Here is a 12,315-nt window from a genome sequence, read left to right as displayed (position 1 = left end):
CTGCTGGTTCTGAGGTTCTGTCCTCAGCTGACCTCGTTTAGTCCTGGCTGGCTGCTCTATTTAACTCCACTTAGATCATTACTTGATGCCAGCTGTCAATGTCCTAGTACTGGTTCAGTTTGCTCTTGGATCTTTCAGATGACCTGTCTACTCCAGCAAAAGCTAAGTCCCTGTTAGCTTATTTGTTTACCACTGTTTCCTTGTCCAGCTTGCTGTCATGATTCTGCTTGGCTAGCTGGAAGCTCTGGGATGCAGAGTGGCACCTCCACGCCGTGAGTCGGTGTGGGGTCTCTTTTGCACACTCTGCGTGGTTTTTTGGTAGTTTTTTATGCTGACCGCAAAGATACCTTTTCTATCCTCAAGTCTGTTTAGTTAAGTCTGGCCTCCTTTGCTGAAACCTATTTCATTCCTGTGTTTGTGACTTCCATCTTAACTCACAGTCAATACGTGTGGGGGGCTGCCTATTTCTTTGGGGAATTTCTCTGAGGCAAGTTAGGCCTTATTTTCTATCTTTAGGGGTAGTTAGCTCTTAGGCTGTGAAGAGGCGTCTAGGCAGAGTCAGGTACGCTCCACGGCTATTCCTAGTTGTTGTGATAGGTTTAGGGCTTGCGGTCAGCAAAGCTCCCACTTCCCAGAGCTTGTCCTGTATTACTAGTTTGCTCATCAGGTCATTCCTAGTGCTCCTAACTACCAGGTCATCATAAAAACCCCCCCTTGAGGAGGGGTCACCGAACCCTCACCAGAGCCCCCAGGCCGATCAGGACAAGCCAAGTGAAAAGCACGAACCAAATCGGCAGCATGGACATCGGAGGCAACAACCCAAGAATTATCCTCCTGGCCATAACCCTTCCACTTGACCAGATACTGAAGCTTCCGCCTCGAAAAACGAGAATCCAAAATCTTTTTCACCACATATTCCAACTCCCCCTCAACCAACACCGGAGCAGGAGGATCAACAGAGGGAACCATGGGCACCACATATCTCCGCAACAAAGATCTATGAAAAACGTTATGAATGGAAAAAGAAGCTGGAAGGGCCAAACGAAAAGACACCGGATTGATAATTTCAGAAATCTTATAAGGACCAATAAAGCGAGGATTGAACTTAGGGGAAGAAACCTTCATAGGAACATGACGAGAAGACAACCAGACCAAATCCCCAACACGAAGCCGGGGACCAACACACCGACGACGGTTAGCAAAACGTTGAGCCTTTTCCTGAGACAACGTTAAATTGTCCACCACATGAGTCCAAATCTGCTGTAACCTGTCCACCACAGAATCCACACCAGGACAGTCAGAAGGCTCAACCTGCCCTGAAGAAAAACGGGGATGAAAACCAAAGTTACAAAAGAAAGGCAAAACCAAGGTAGCCGAACTAGCCCGATTATTAAGGGCAAACTCGGCCAACGGCAAGAAGGTCACCCAATCATCCTGATCAGCAGACACAAAGCATCTCAAATAGGTTTCCAAGGTCTGATTGGTTCGCTCCGTTTGGCCATTTGTCTGAGGATGAAATGCTGAAGAAAAAGACAAATCAATGCCCATTCTAGCACAAAAGGACCGCCAAAACCTAGAAACAAACTGGGAACCTCTGTCAGACAATATTCTCCGGAATGCCATGCAAACGAACCACATGCTGAAAAAATAATGGAACCAAATCAGAGGAGGAAGGCAACTTAGGCAAAGGTACCAAATGGACCATCTTAGAAAACCGGTCACAAACCACCCAGATGACAGACATCTTCTGGGAAACAGGAAGATCAGAAATAAAATCCATGGAAATATGCGTCCAGGGCCTCTCAGGGACCGGCAAAGGCAAAAGCAACCCACTAGCACGGGAACATCAAGGCTTGGCCCGGGCACAAGTCCCACAGGACTGCACAAAAGAACGCACATCCCGCGACAAGGAAGGCCACCAAAAGGACCTAGCAACCAACTCTCTGGTACCAAAAATCCCAGGATGACCAGCCAATACTGAACAATGAACCTTAGAAATTACCTTACTAGTCCATCTATCAGGAACAAACAGTTTCCCCACTGGACAGCGGTCAGGTTTATCAGCCTGAAACTCCCGAAGCACCCGACGTAAATCAGGAGAGATGGCAGAAAGAATCACCCCCTACTTGAGAATACCAGTAGGCTCAAGGACTCCTGGAGAATCAGGCAAAAAACTCCTAGAAAGGGCATCAGCCTTCACATTCTTAGATCCTGGAAGATACGAGACCAGAAAATCAAAACGGGAGAAAAACAGAGACCATCGAGCCTGTCTAGGACTCAACCGCTTGGCAGACTCAAGGTAAATCAGATTCTTATGATCGGTCAAGACCACAACGCGATGCTTGGCTCCCTCAAGCCACTGTCGCCACTCCTCAAATGCCCACTTCATAGCCAACAACTCCCGATTGCCGACATCATAATTACGCTCAGCAGGCGAAAACTTTCTGGAGAAGAAAGCACACGGTTTCATGAAAGAGCCATCAGAACTTCTCTGAGACAAAACGGCCCCTGCCCCAATCTCAGAAGCGTCAACCTCAACCTGAAAAGGGAGAGAAACATCTGGCTGACGCAACACAGGGGCAGAAGTAAAACGACGTTTAAGCTCCTGAAAGGCCTCAACAGCCGCAAAGGACCAATTCATCACATCAGCGCCTTTCTTCGTCAAATCGGTCAGAGGCTTAACCACACTGGAAAAATTAGCAATGAAGCGGCGATAAAAATTAGCAAAGCCCAAAAATTTCTGAAGGCTCTTCACAGATGTGGGTTGAGTCCAATCATGAATGGCCTGGACCTTAACAGGGTCCATCTCAATAGCCGAGGGAGAAAAAATGAAACCCAAAAACGAAACCTTCTGAACTCCAAAGAGGCACTTAGACCCCTTCACAAACAACGCATTAGCACGAAGGATCTGAAATACCATCCTGACCTGCTTCTCATGAGACTCCCAATCATCGGAAAAAAACAAAATATCATCCAAATATACAATCATAAATTTATCCAGATAATTCCGGAAGATATCATGCATAAAGGACTGAAACACAGATGGAGCATTAGAGAGCCCGAATGGCATCACAAGGTATTCAAAATGGCCTTCGGGCGTATTAAATGCTGTTTTCCATTCATCACCCTGTTTAATACGAACAAGATTATACGCCCCTCGAAGGTCAATCTTGGTAAACCAACTAGCCCCCTTAATCCGAGCAAACAAATCAGAAAGCAAAGGTAAAGGGTACTGGAATTTGACCGTGATGTTATTGAGAAGGCGATAATCTATACAGGGCCTCAAGGAGCCATCCTTCTTGGCAACAAAAAAGCACCCCGCTCCCAACGGTGACGAAGACAGGCGAATATGCCCCTTCTCCGAAGACTCCTTTACATAACTCCGCATAGCGGCATGCTCTGGCACAGACAGATTGAAAAGTCGACCCTTAGGGAACTTACAGCCAGGAATCAAGTTAATAGCACAATCGCAGTCCCTATGAGGAGGAAGGTGGCTCATCAAATATATCCTGGAAATCTGACAAAAACTCAGGAACTTCAGAAGAGGGGGAAGAGTAAATTGACATCAAAGGAACATCACTATGTATCCCTTGACAACCCCAACTAGTCACAGACATAGATTTCCAATCCAGCACTGGATTATGTACCTGTAACCATGGAAAACCCAGCACAACAACATCGTGCAAATTACGCAACACCAAAAAACGAATATTTTCCTGATGTGCTGGAGCCATGTACATGGTCAACTGTGTCCAGTACTGAGGTTTATTCTTGGCCAATGGCGCAGCATCAATCCCCCTCAAGGGAATAGGGCTCCCCAAAGGCTCCAAGGAAAAACCACAGCATTTGGCAAATTCCAAGTCCATTAAGTTCAGGGCAGCGCCTGAATCCACAAATGCCATAACAGAAAAGGACGACAATGAGCAAATCAGGGTAACAGACAAGAGAAATTTAGGCTGTACAGTACTAATGGTAACAGACCTAGCGACCCTCTTAGTACGCTTAGGACAATCAGAAATAGCATGAGTAGAGTCACCACAGTAAAAACACAGCCCATTCTGACGTCTGAATTCCTGCCGTTCCACTCGAGTCAAAATCCTATCACATTGCATAGGCTCAGGACTCTGCCCAGAGGACACCGCCATATGGTGCACCACCTTGCGCTCGCGCAGGCGCCGATCTATCTGAATGGCCAAAGACATTGATTCGTTCAAACCAGCAGGCGTGGGGAACCCCACCATAACATCTTTAAGGGCTTCAGAATGACCCTTTCTGAAAATTGCTGCCAGGGCATACTCATTCCATTTTGTGAGCACAGACGACTTTCTAAATTTCTGGCAGTATACTTCTGCCGCTTCCTGACCCTGACACAGAGCCAGCAAGGTTTTTTCTGCCTGATCCACAGAATTAGGTTCATCATACAGCAATCCGAGCGCTTGAAAAAATGCGTCTATATTGAGCAATGCAGGATTTCCTGGCTCAAGGGAGAATGCCCAGTCCTGCGGGTCTCCACGCAGCAGAGAAATGACAATCTTCACCTGCTGAATGGGGTCACCAGAGGAACGGGGTTTCAGAGCAAAAAACACTCTGCAGTTATTTTTAAAGTTCAAAAATTTCGATCTATCCCCAGAAAACAAATCAGGAATAGAAATTCTAGGCTCTAAAACCGGAGTGTGAACAACATAATCTTGGATACTCTGTACCCTTGCAGCGAGTTGAACCACACGCTAGGACAGACCCTGAACCTCCATGTCAGCACCGGAATCCTGAACCACCCAGAGATTAAGGGGAAAAAAAAGACAAAACAGGCTGCAAAGGAAAAGAAAAAAAAAATGGCTCAGAACTTTTTTTCCCTCTTTTGAGATGCATTCAACACATTGCGGGCCAGCTGTACTGTTATGACCTGGTGGTTAAGGAGCAACACTGATATGACCTGGTGGTTAAAGAGCAACATGGGACAAGCTCTGAGGAGGTGGTATCTTTACTGACCGCAGTTCCTAATCCTAACACCAACACTAGAAATAGCCGTGGAGTGTTCCTGTCTCTCCCTAGACACCTCATCACAGCCTGAGAACTAACTACCCCTAAAGATGGAAACAGAAGCTATCTTGCCTCAGAGAAATTCCCAAAAGGAAAGATAGCCCCCCACAAATATTGACTGTGAGTGGAGAGGGAAATAACACACAGAAATGAATACAGATTTTAGCAAAGGAGGCCAATACTAATCTAAATAGACAGAATAGGAAAGGATACTGTGCGGTCAGTATTAAAAACTAAAAATCCACGCAGAGTTTACAAAAATGATCTCCACACCGACTCACGGTGTGGAGGGCAAATCTGCTTCCCCAGAGCTTCCAGCTAGCCTGAATATATCATAATGACAAGCTGGACAAAAGGAAACATAACATGAGCTGAGCAATAAAGTCCAAAGCAAATGGACAACAAAGAACTAGCAAAAACTTATCTTTTGCTGAAATGGACAGGCCATCAGAGAAATCCAAGGAGAGATCTGAATCCCAAACCAGAAACATTGACAGCTGGCATGAACTGAAGACCAGAGCCAGGTTAAATAGCAAAGCCAGGAGAGACGATCAGTGAAAGCAGCTGCTACAGCTAAACTCAAGGAGCAGCAGTTCCACTCGAAACCACCAGAGGGAGCCCAAGGGCAGAACTCACAAAAGTACCATTCACAACCACAGGAGGGAGCCCAAGGACGGAATTCACAACAGCCTGGGGTCAGTATCACTAGCTCAGCGGTGAAAACTCGGTTATTGTCGAGCAGGGGAGCGGTCACGGGAGCAGGGTCGGTCGGGGGAGCAGGAGCGCTTTCCATACCTGCGTCTGATGTGATTCCACCGATGTCGATCCGTTCCGTTGACGAGGACACTGGAATCGGCTGCAGCCCGGACCGCGGTTCCTCCAAGGCGGCCTCCTGGCATGGCTCCGCTCCCCATTGCTTTGCATCGGCTGGCTCCGTGGTCGGGATAGGTGGACTCAGCTCCTCTACCGGCGGCTCCAAGGAGTTCAGGTCCTTCAGCTGCTGTGGGTTCGGGCCTGCCTCCAGCTGGTGGGGACAATCCTGGATCGCTACATCGCCGCTCAGGTACTCGCTGGTCACCTTCGCTGTGTTGAGATCGGCAGCCGTGCATGCACCTGACTCCGCCATTTCTTCGAGGCCGAGGCCACTCTGGTCTCGGTTCTTGCCGTTGCAAGCCAGGGGGCGATTCCTCTCTGTTTCTGGGCAGGTCGTCATCTCGCAGCAAAAGTCGGAGGGGGTGGTCACCACTTTTGGCGCCGTTTTGATAGTCTCCGCCCATGGCACGCCCTTCTTCGGCGCAGCAATGGCGGCGGTTTTGGCGGAAATTTTTTTGGCGGCAAGTGGCAATACACAGCCTTTGCAATAAGTCACAATTCAAGCACAATAAATCACAGTTCCAAGGCACACATGACATGATTCTTCAGGCTTAAGTAGATCCTGTTCGTGACGCCAAGTTTGGAGCGCCCCCAGACGCAGGGCCACGGGGTACTCGGTACCGGGCTTCTCTGTCTCAGTTCTGGGGTTGTCACGGTGGCTAGACCCGGTCCGTGACCCTTCTAAGGGGTGTCCAATTAAAGTTGTGAGTGGTGGTGCGTGGTGCAGGTCACGATGAATAACGAGGACACAGGGTTGCAGTCTCTTTACCTCTTTACTGAAGGCTTCAAGGTCCTCAATCCAGAGTACGGTTAACAGGGCTGCAAGAGACCGGCCGGTCCGATGGCACCTCCAGAGTTCCCTTTGCAGGTGGAAATCTGTGCCTACCTTCTAGCGCCTGTGTGTTGTAGTACTTCCCTGCTGAGCACCACAGGATAGTCCTCACAACTGTTGTGTCTGTTTCTGATGTTATTTCCCACAACTTATGTCTGTTCTGATGTTCTTCTCCATCCCCCAGATGATATGGATAGGACGCACCCGTATGACGGGAAGGCCTGGAGTTCTTCCGGGACCCTAGTGTCTCCCCTCTCCCACAGTTGCCCCCTATGTCTTCTTAGGTGATTTTGGTGAGACAGCCAACCTAAAATCAACTGTCCTGCCTCTGTTTGAAGTATTGCTTGGAGCCTAATACTTCCTCGGCGTTCTGGCCACCGGCTACGCGCCTCAATAGGATGTTGCCTCGATCTTACAGCACGACTCCTATTGGTATTATCTCCTTGTTGCTGCGATCTCGTTTCTCACTGCTTCACAATAAACCTCGCTTCTTGTCCTTTCTTGAGATACCGCCGCGATATAGTGTAGGCGCGGTTCCTTAACGTTCTTTTCTGTTCGCTAGGCCTCTGTCAGGATCCCACCCCTGACAGGGACCCCCCTGAGTCTTCCCCTGCAACACCCTTTGCCACAGGATGTTGCTTGGTTCCAACCCAGTCAGCTTTCTCCCTAACTTCCTATCTAACCTCCAGTTTTACCAGATTATGAGGAGTGGCACAATACATAGCACCCTTAGCTCCCCCTGGGGGCCAGACTGTGAAGTGTATTGGTGCCTGTGATACCTGGTCAGGTGAACTCCTTCAGTGCCATCAGACGTACCATCACTCCCCTTAGCGGCGGAGCATCAGTACTGCAACGACCAGGACTCTGGGGTGCTGCACATACATATGTCGTGACTGTGACGCAGCAGCTATAGCGCTTGCCGAATAAGAGGGAACCCGAGCAAATTCGCTCATCTCTAGTAAAAGCAAAATTAGCAATGTATCAAATAGTATTTACAGTGGGAAAAATAAGTAACTAAAGCATCAGATCAGGCATAGAAAACAGTTCCAGTAGCCCATCACCTTTCCAGTAGTCAGAACTGTCTTCACTAGAAAAAAAAGAGAAAAAAAGAGACTGACAGCACTCACAAATTAGGGCGCCCGGTCCTGATGCAGAGAACCTTGCTGGATAATCCAAAGTCCAAGAAAGCAGTAAAGAACCAGCGCTCCTTCCAGGTGTAATATTCCAAAACGAATAACTTTATTGAGCCATGTAACAGCAACGTTTCGACCCGGAGGTCTTTGTCAAGCATAACACATCCTGTCAGGGGATGGCTTTAAATAGTGTCGATGTTACAACCTACACCAACCACAATTGAGCCAACCCCCTTTCCAAAATATCAAATGATAAAACATATACATACATCAAAACAGACATCAACAATGTACATATTAACCCCTTAGTGACAGAGCCAATTTGGTACTTAATGACCGAGCCAATTTTTACAATTCTGACCAGTGTCATTTTAAGAGGTTATAACTCTGGAACGCTTTATCGGATCCCACTGATTCTGAGATTGTTTTTTCGTGACATATTGTACTTCAAGTTAGTGGTAACATTTCTTCGATATTACTTGCGATTATATATGAAAAAAATGGAAATATGGCGAAAATTTTTAAAATTTTGCAATTTTCAAACTTTGTATTTTTATGCCCTTAAATCAGAGAGATATGTCACAAAAAATAGTTAATAAATAACATTTCCCACACGTCTACTTTACATTAGCACAATTTTGGAAACAATTTTTTTTTTTGTTAGGGAGTTATAAGGGTTAAAAGTTGACCAGCAATTTCTCATTTTTACAACACCATTTTTTTTTAGGGACCACATCTCATTTGAAGTCATTTTGAGGGGTCTATATGATAGAAAATAACCAAGTGTGACACCATTCTAAAAACTGCACCCCTCAAGCTGCTCAAAACCACATTCAAGAAGTTTATTAACCCTTTACGTACTTCACAGGAACTGAAACAATGTGGAAGAAAAAAAATGAACATTTAACTTTTTTTGCAAACATTTTACTTCAGAACCATTTTTTTTCAATTTTCACAAGTGTAAAAACAGAAATTTAACCACAAATTTTGTTGTGCAATTTTTCCTGAGTACGCCGATACCCCATATGTGGAGGTAAACCACTGTTTGGGCGCACCGCAGAGCTTGGAAGTGAAGGAGCACCGTTTGACTGTTTCAATGCAGAATTGGCTGGAATTGAGATCAGACGCCATGTCGCGTTTCGGGAGCCCCTAATGTGCCTAAACAGTGGAAACCCCCCACAAGTGATACCATTTTAGAAACTAGACCCCTTAAGGAACTTATCTAGATATTCGGTGAGCACTTTGAACCCCCAAGTGCTTCACAGAAGTTTATATCGTAAAGCCGTGAAAATAAAAAAATCGAATTTTTTCTACAAAAATGATCTTTTTGCCCCCAAATTTTTATTTTCACAAGGGTAACAGGAGAAATTAGACCACAAAAGTTGTTGTGCAATTTCTCCTGAGTACGTCAATACCCCATATGTGGGGGTAAACCACTGTTTGGGCGCACCGCAGAGCTTGGAAGAGAAGGAGTGTCGTTTTACTTTTTCAATGTAGAATTGGCTGGAATTGAGATCGGACGCCATGTCACGTTTGGAGAGCCGCTGATGTGCCTAAACAGTGGAGACCCCCCACAAATGACACCATTTTGGAAACTAGACCCCTTAAGGAACTTATCTAGATGTGTGGTGAGCAATTTAAACCCCCAGGTGCTTCACAGAAGTTTATAACGTAGAGCCGTGAAAATAAAAAAATCGCATTTTTTCTACAAAAATGATCTTTTTGCCTCCAAATTTTTATTTTACCAAGAGTAACAGGAGAAAATGGACACCAGAAGTTGTTGTACAATTTGTCTTGAGTACGCCGACACCCTGTATGTGGGGGTAAACCACTGTTTGGGTGCATGGCTGAGCTCGGAAGCAAAGGAGCGCCATTTGACTTTTCAATGCAAAATTGACTGGAATTGAGATCGGACGCCATGTCGCGTTTGGAGAGCCCCTGATGTGCCTAAACAGTAGAAACCCCCCAAAAGTGACCCCATTTTGGAAACTAGACCCCCCATGGAACTTATCTAGATGTGTAGTGAGAACTTTGAATGCCCAAGTGCATCACAGAAGTTTATAATGCAGAGTCGTGAAAATAAAAAATATTTTTTTTTTAACAATAAAGATTTTTTAGCCCCCAAGTTTTTATTTTCACAAGGGTAACAAGAGAAATTGGACCCCAAAAGTTGTTGTCCAATTTGTCCTGAGTATGCTGGTACCCCATATGTGGGGGTAAACCACTGCTTGGGCGCACGGCAGAGCTCGGAAGGGAAGGAGCGCCATTTTGGAATGCAGACTTTGATAGAATTGTCTGCGGGCGTTATGTTGCGTTTGCAGACCCCTAATGTACCTAAACAGTAGAAACTCCCAACAAGTGACCCCATTTTGGAAAATAGACCCCCCAAGGAACTTATCTAGATATGTGGTGAGAACTTTGAATGCCCAAGTGCTTCACAGAAGTTTATAATGCCTAGTAGTGAAAATAAAAAATATTTTTTTTTCCCACAAAAAAGATTTTTTTAGCCCCCAAATTTTTATTTTCACAAGGGTAACAAGAGAAATTGGACCCCAAAAGTTGTTGTCCAATTTGTCCTGAGTATGCTGGTACCCAATATGTGGGGGTAAACCACTGTTTGGGCGCACGGCAGAGCTCGGAAGAGAAGGAGCGCCATTTTGGAATTCACACTTTGATAGAAATGTGTGTGGGTGTTATGTTGCGTTTGCAGAGCCCCTGATGTACCTAAACAGTAGAAACCCCCCACAAGTGACCAAATTTTGGAAACTAGACCCCCTAAGGAACTTATCTAGATATGTGGTGAGAACTTTGAATGCTCAAGTGCTTCACAGAAGTTTATAATGCATAGTAGTGAAAATAAAAAAATATTTTTTTTTCCCACAAAAAAGATTTTTAGTCCCCAAGTTTTTATTTTCACAAGGGTAACAGGAGAAATTGGACCCCAAAAGTTGTTGTCCAATTTATCCCGAGTACGCTGATGCCCCATATGTGGGGGTAAACCACTGTTTGGGCGCACGGCAGAGCTCAGAAGGGAGGGAGCACCATTTGACTTTTTTAGCGCAAAATTGGCTGTCGTGTTTGGAGACCCCCCTGATGTACCTAAACAGTGGAAACCCCCAAATTATAACTCCAACCCTAACTCCAACACACCCCTAACCCTAATCTTAACCCGATCCATAATCCTAATCACAACCCTAACGATAATCACAACCCTAACCCCAAAACAGCCCTAATCTCAACCCTAACCATAACCCTAATCAAAACCCTAAATCCAACACACCCCTAACCCTAATCCCAAACGTAACCCTAATCCAAACCCTAATCCAAACCCTAATCCCAACTCTAACCCTAACTTTAGCCCCAACCCTAACCCTAACTTTAGCCCCAACCCTAACCATAACTTTAGCCCCGTCGTCACAAAAAAAGTTCAATGTAACCTTTTTTTTGTACGTCGCGTCCGCCATTTCCACGCATGCGTGGCCGTAACTCTGCCCCCTCCTCCCCAGGACATAGACTGGGCAGCGGATGCGTTGAAAAACTGCATCCGCTGCCCACGTTGTGCACAATTTTCACAACGTGCGTCGGTACGTCGGGCCGACGCATTGCGACCGCCCCGTACCGACGCAAGTGTGATAGAAGCCTAAGGCTACTTTCACACTAGCGTCGTACTCGGCCCATCGCAGTGTGCCGGGCCGACGTACCGACGCTAGCGTTGTAAGCGCCGCACAACGGGTGCAGCGGATGCTGTTTTTTCAACACATACGCTGCCCCATTGTGAGGGGAGGCGGGGGCGGAGTTCCGGCCGCGCATGCGCGGTCGGAAATGGCGGACACGTCGCACAAAAAAGTTACATGTAGCTTTTTTTGTGCCGACGGTCCGCCAAAGCACGACGCATCCGTCGCACGACGGATGCGACATGTGGCAATCCGTCGCAATGCGTCGCTAATGCAAGCCAATGGAGAAAAAACGCATCCTGCAAGCACTTTTGCAGGATGCGTTTTTTCTCCGACGCATTGCGACGGAAGCCAAAAAACGCTAGTGTGAAAGTAGCTTAACCCTAACCCTAGCCCTAAATTTAGCCCCAGCCCTAACCCTAGCCCTAACCCTAGCCCTAACCCTAGCCCTAACTCTAACCCTAACCCTAATTTTAGCCCCAACTCGTCTTCTCCTGCCGGCCGGCAGATGGCAGCAGATGGCGGGCGCACTGCGCATGCGCCCGCCATAAGGAAAAAGCCGGCTGGCAGGAGAAGACAGAAGAGGACCCAGGGACACCGGGTGAGTATGTTAGGGTCCCCGAATCCCCCCATTTCTCTGTCCTCTGATGTGTGATCACATCAGAGGACAGAGAAATACAGATCGCTTTTTTTTTTTTTTTTTTTTTGCGGTTGCCGGTAAACTGTTAATTACCGGCGATCGCAAAACAGGGGTCGGTGCAAA

Source organism: Ranitomeya variabilis, chromosome 2 (assembly GCF_051348905.1).
Source record: "Ranitomeya variabilis isolate aRanVar5 chromosome 2, aRanVar5.hap1, whole genome shotgun sequence".
NCBI lineage: Eukaryota > Metazoa > Chordata > Amphibia > Anura > Dendrobatidae > Ranitomeya > Ranitomeya variabilis.
This window is presented reverse-complemented; position numbering follows the sequence as displayed.